The 6,121-nt window shown below is 53.3% G+C and overlaps 1 non-coding gene across 1 annotated transcript; it reads left to right on the top strand.

Moving 5' to 3' along the window:
- The first annotated feature begins 697 nt into the window (after positions 1-697).
- Positions 698-770, top strand: Trnak-cuu. Its single transcript has one exon. It is a non-coding gene; the product is annotated as a tRNA-Lys (tRNA).
- The last annotated feature ends 5,351 nt before the right edge of the window (positions 771-6,121 follow it).

The raw sequence follows: 6,121 nt of genomic DNA, 5'->3' as shown, positions 1-6,121 counted from the left end.
ACCTCTGAGCTGGCTCTCAGTGAACAGGTACCTGGAAGACACACACCTATTTTAATGGACTCAGAATTCCCTTTCCTCCATTTAACTTTATTGCTCCCTCCTCAATTGGTGAAACTGACCTTTGAGAGGTTGTTTCTGAATGCAGAGCTCAGCTATGTAGGATTTTAGTATGCCATTTGATAGAAGCTGTATAGTTTTTAATACGTTCTTAATTTTATGGAAAAGATAGAATTTCTAACACTTTAGAAACAAAAGTCAGTATGACAGACTCACATTAGTTTTCGGCGATTTTGAGATACGTACAAAGTAACACTCGTTAAATCTACATGTATTAAACACGTTTTCTTTCTTTTTTTGATTTTATAAACTTTTATTGCTTACTCTGTGGAGATTCACTCTTGCATATACTTTATATGAGTGAACTAATCGTGTATATAAGCATCTTACTTCTGTGATCATATAGTAGGTTGTGTTTTGGAACTAAGATTCACATGTGGTAGAAAACACGCATCCTTTGTCTTTCTGGATCTGTCTTACTTCACTCAATGTAAACACGTTTTCTTAATTCTCAAAAAGAATGCCAAGTGGCCCAATTAACTAGGTCTTCAAAATCGAGAAATACACGAGGAATGCCAAGGAATGAAACCCGAATCTACATTCTTGTGAAAGGACAAAAAAGGGAGCTGGTTCGTCAGCTGCCCGGCTAGCTCAGTCGGTAGAGCATGGGACTCTTAATCCCAGGGTCGTGGGTTCGAGCCCCACGTTGGGCGCAAATGTCTTTTTTTTCTGGATTTTTTTTTTTGCACAAAATTATTTTCCCCAAATTGCATTTTACCTTTTATTTTTCCGCAGCGTTTTGAGGATTATCACATCAGACTAGTAAAAAGCAAAACAAAACAACGTCTGTGCGCCTCTCGGCGTGAACCAGCTCTCTAGAAACAAGTCCATTTAGGAAACGAAACCGCTGGCGAACTGCGCTTGCGCACTCGGGCGCGCGCCCGGTTCCCCCAGCGCCTGCGTGCTCGCGCGGCGGGCACGGCCTGCGGCGGCGCGCGCGGGGGCGCGCGCGGGCGCGGGCGCGGGCGCGGGCGCGGGCGCGGGAGCGCGCTCCTCTTCCTCTGAACAGCCCCGTTTTTGCTGGCTCTCCTGCCGTGTGAGAGAGGCGCTAGCACCGACAGTGGGAGGCGCCGGAGGACTTGGCAGCCAGAGAACCGACCGGCCGGTCCCGCGCCCTTCCCGCACCCGTGCGTCCGAACGCGGCCCTCCGTGCCCCTCGGTGGCCGGTTTCTCGGCCTTTCTTGGGCACACACTCAGGATCTCTGCATCAGGGAGCTGGGATGCGATGAGGGCTCCCCCCGACAGACGCCCCAGAGAACCGGGATGAGACGGAGCGGGGTGGCCCGGCGACCTCCGGTGACTGAGAACCCCGAAGACCCCCCCAGAAACCGCCGCCCCGCGCCCGCGCCCCGCACGCCGCGCCCCGCGCCCCGCACGCCGCGCTCGCGCCCCGCGCCCCGCGCCCGCACCCCGCGCCCCGCGCCCGCACCCCGCGCCCGCGCCCGCGCCCGCACCCCGCGCCCCGCGCCCGCGCCCCGCACGCCGCGCCCCCCGCGCCGCGCCCCCCGCGCCGCGCCCCCCGCGTCCCCCGCGCCCCCCCGCGCCCGCGCGCCCCGCCCCCCGCGCCCGCGCCCCCCCGCGCCCGCGCCCGCGCCGCCCGCGCCCCCCGCGCCCGCGCCCGCGCCGCCCGCCCCCCGCGCCCGCACCCCGCGCCCCGCGCCCCGCACGCCGCGCCCCGCGCCCGCGCCCCGCGCCCCGCTCCCCGCGCCCGCGCCCCGCGCCCCGCGCCCGCGCCCCGCGCCCGCACCCCGCGACCCGCTCCCGCGCCCGCACCCCGCGCCCCGCGCGCCGCGCCCCGCGCCCCGCTCCCGCGCCCCGCGCCCCGCGCCCCGCTCCCCGCACGCCCCGCGCCCGCGCCGCCCGCGCCCCGCGCCCCGCGCAGCCGCCCCTCCACGGCCGCCGCCGCTCCGTGTATTTCAGCCTCTTTCTATGTATTTCTCTGTAGTCGTTCCCCGCGACACACGAAGATACTGTTACTTACCTTAAAATACAAACCTCGACCCAGGGCCCTAAAAGACACCTTTCGATCGGCTTCTCTGTTCTCGCCGGAGCGCACGTCAGGCCCCGTCTGGAGGCTTGGTAACCTCTCCGGCCAGCTCCTCGCCAGGCAGAATCGAAGACCAAACAGACCTGTAGTGGGACATTTGCACCTTTACTCATTAGAGGGGCAGAGAATTAGGGGGGGGGGGGCGGGGGAGTCTGAGTTAATGATTGGATGTTCAAAAAGTAGCTATGACCAGCTAGGGGTTTTGGTTGGATCATTTGAGGGAGGGTGTAAAGAAGCAGGTTCTCCTTCAGGACTGGGTGCGGTGCGACTCGTGTGACCTTAAGGAATCCTGTGCATACAGAGGGCAGCCTGTGGAGGGATGAAGCTGCAGCCGGTGAACAGGCACTCCATTACCACTCCGTGACCAGCCTGCCTGAAGTGGTTGTTCTTGTGAGAGAGGAGCGGGGGCTCCCACTCCCCACTCCCTTCAGTCGGTGATGGCAGTGAGGCTTAGCTGTCAGCCCACTGCCACGAGCTGGTCAGCTACACTGCCCATGGAAGGGTTGCCAATGGATCGCCACTTTACTGAGTGGAATTGTTGTCACAACTAATCTATTGGCTCATGAGAAAGTTGTTACAAATTTGGTCACTCCTTTCTACACGCACTCCTCCCCTTGGCTTAGCACTGCTGAGGCTTTTTTGATTTTTTTTTCCCCCTTGCTACTTCCTACCTCTTTAGTGCTCTTGAGGCGAGTTTTTGCTTCTCTTCTCTAACCAAGTACCAGCTATCTGTTTAGGATTCCTGATTTCTACTGAGAACTCACATCTCTGTCCCTTAAAATGTCTAACTTGTTTGTTGACCAGAATTATACTACCTCACTAGGCGTTTTCCCTCCCTACTCTGGTTGTCCTAGGTATTGAACTCAGGGTCTGCCTCTTTCTTTGCTCTCCTTGCTAGACACGAGGTCTGGCTCTTGAGCCACTCTGACAACCCTGAGACTTAACTTTTTTTGGTCTGTCTCTGAGCTTTTTTGCCCAAAGCTACAGTTCTACCACTTTGAGCCTCCACTTGGAGGTAAGAGTCTCAGATTTTCCTGCCTGGGCTGCCTTCAAACCATGATCCTCAGATCTCAGCCTCTTGAGTAGCTACTATTACAGAGCCCTGAAAAAAATTAACTCTAGATCGTTGTCCAAACCCTTGCTTCTCTGGGAGGTTTCCTGCCTTTAAAAAAATGAATGGATGGCAATACTATCTAGTTATGAAATCCAAATATCTGGCCAGCCACTGATTCCTCTCTCCAACTCCATTTGAAAGTGTCCTTCAATGACTCAGGTCCCTTTCTACTCCCCACACTGACTGTGGGTTGGCCATGTGGCTAATTTTGGCTAAGCATGACATGTGCAGAATATTGATGATATCTTACACAATGACTTACACAATGGAACTTGGTGCAAGATGCCAGGTAGCACGTCTAATGGTTCAGAGCGCCATGCTCTGAGGAAGCGTAAGCCATCTGCGAACAGGCGTTGTGGAGATCTGTGTGGAGTGCAAGCCTGCAAACTTGGAAGCAAAGCTGCCTGAATCCTTTCATTCCAGCACCTCTTTGGAATACTGTCTAGTGAACCACTGCCAGCTGAATGTCATGTGACATGCCCAACTAAGCCTTATCTGGCCCACAGAATCAAGAACCAACTTTTACTGTTTTAAGCTACTAGGTTTCTTTTTTTGGGGGGTCCAGTCGTGGGGCCTGAACTCTGGGCCTGGGCGCTATCCCTAAGCTCTTCAGCTCAAGACTAGCGCTCTACCACTTGAGCCACAGTGCCACTTCTGGCTTTTTTCTTTTTGCTTATGTAGTGCTGAGGAATCGAACCCAGGGCCTCATGCATGCAAGGCAAGCACTCTACCACTGAGCCACCTTCCCAGCCCAAGCTACTAGGTTTCTATATAGCAATAGAAAACTGAAACACTGCCATTAAATCTTTCAGGAAATTCTTTCCAAATATTTTGCAAATGCACTTCAAGCTTCTCTCCTTTTCTTCTAGCACCATCACTCACCTGGATTACTGCAGTGTCAGTGTTTTTTCTTGCTCCAGTCTTTGCCTCCCATTCAATATCTAGAACAATCCAGATCTTAGCCAGGCACTGGTGGCTCACACCTGTAATCCTAGCTGCTTAGGAGGCTGAGATCTGAGAATCATCTTTGGTGCCAGTAGACAAATTTGTTACTTTTTTTTTGGCGGGGGGTGGGGGGGTGGGGGGGGTGGGGGGGTGCGGGGCCGGTCGTGGAGCCTGAACTCTGGGCCTGGGCGCTGTCCTCAGCTCTTCAGCTCAAGGCTAGCGCTCTATCATTTGAGCCACAGTGCCACTTCCAGCTTTTTTCTTTTTTGCTTATGAGGTGCTGAGAAATCGAACCCAGGGCCTCACGCATGCAAGGCAAGTGCTCTACCACTGAGCCACCTTCCCAGCTCTTGTGAGACACTTTGTCTCCAATTAACCATCTCCAAACCGGAAGTGGAGCTGTGGCTTAAGTGGCAGAGCTGTCTGTAGCCTTGAATAATAAAGCTAAGGGACAGAGCCCAGGCTCTGAGTCCAAGCCCCATGACCCCAGTCCTACCTCTTAGTTCCCCCAAAAACTGGCCGTGAGAAGACAACTTTTCTTTGCATTCATAATGACTTGTGTTCAATTTAGATTATTGAGAAATTCTTATCATAGGGTAAAACAAGATCTGTGACTCAAGTAGAGCATCATAGCTGAAAAGTTGCAGATACCTACTGACAGAAGTTAAGGAATGTGAGTCTTTGCTATGGACTGAAGTGTGGCTCACTAGAAGATATGCTGAAGGCCTAATATCTATTACTTGTGAATGGGACCCTATTTGGAAGTGGTAGATGAGGTCAAATCAAGATGAGGTCATTAGAATGGGCCTCAATCCAGTTTGACTAGAATCCTTATAAGAGGAAAACCCCATGTGCGAGAGGTGCCCAGGGAGAAGAGCATGTGAGAACCAGGGCAGATATTGGAGTTACGCAGCTACAAGCCAAGGAATGCCAAGAATTGCCTGTGACAGCAGAAGCCGAGGAAGGCAGGCAGCAAGTTCTAATAGGGAGCTTTTTGTGAGCACAGCCCTGTGCATGACTCATTCAAGAAAGGGTTTGTGTCATAAGTTGTGGTATTTGGCATCCCTAGTAAACAAGGACACCCTCTCTAAGTCATTAGCTTCGCATAGCTGTCAGGTGTTCACAGGTGTTTGAGATGCTTGCTGCCTTTCCAAAACCTAGTTCCAATGAGGGGGTATAGCTCAGGGGTAGAGCATTTGACTGCAGACCAAAACCTAGTTCCAGGGCTGGGAAGGTGGCTCAGTGTTAAGAGTGCTTGCCTAGCATACATGAGGCCCTGGGTTCGATTCTTCAGCACTACATAAAACAGCTGGATGCGGCACTGCGGCTCAAGTGGCAGAGTGCTAGCCTTGAGCTGAACAACTGAGGGACAGTGCTCAGGCCTGACTGAGTTCAAGCCTCACAACCAACAAAAAACAAAAACTAGTTCCATAGGAGTGGGAAGGGGTGGGCAGAGTAAGTTTGGTGCCTTCTATGGAAAAGGTGAGCAGGGTAAAGTGGATAATAGGTAGCTGCTAATTAGAAGAGGATAGTTAAGGTTGGGTTTCAATTTCTTTTTTTTGGATCCAGTCGTGGGGCCTGAAATCTGGGCCTGGACGCTGTTCCTCAGCTCTTCAGCTCAAGGCTAGCGCTCTACCACTTGAGCCACAGCGCCACTTCCAGGTTTTTTTTTTGCTTATGTGGTGCTGAGGAATCGAACCCAGGGCCTCAGGCATGCAAGGCAAGCGCTCTACCACTGAGCCACCTTCCCAGCCCTGGGCTTCAATGTCTGTGACTTGAACAAAGATTAAACTAGTGAGCCTAACTATGTGGCTGGTTGGGAGAAAAGTAATATAGGAAAAAGCAGCCATCAGGGTAAGAGGCCTAGGGAAGGGATGGCTGATGTTCTGGAGCAGCAA

This window comes from Dipodomys spectabilis, unplaced genomic scaffold (genome assembly GCF_019054845.1).
Source record: "Dipodomys spectabilis isolate Male_0828 unplaced genomic scaffold, ASM1905484v1 ptg000073l, whole genome shotgun sequence".
NCBI classification, from domain to species: domain Eukaryota; kingdom Metazoa; phylum Chordata; class Mammalia; order Rodentia; family Heteromyidae; genus Dipodomys; species Dipodomys spectabilis.
The sequence above is the reverse complement of the archived record's forward strand: the minus strand, read 5'-3'. Positions and strand labels throughout refer to the sequence as shown.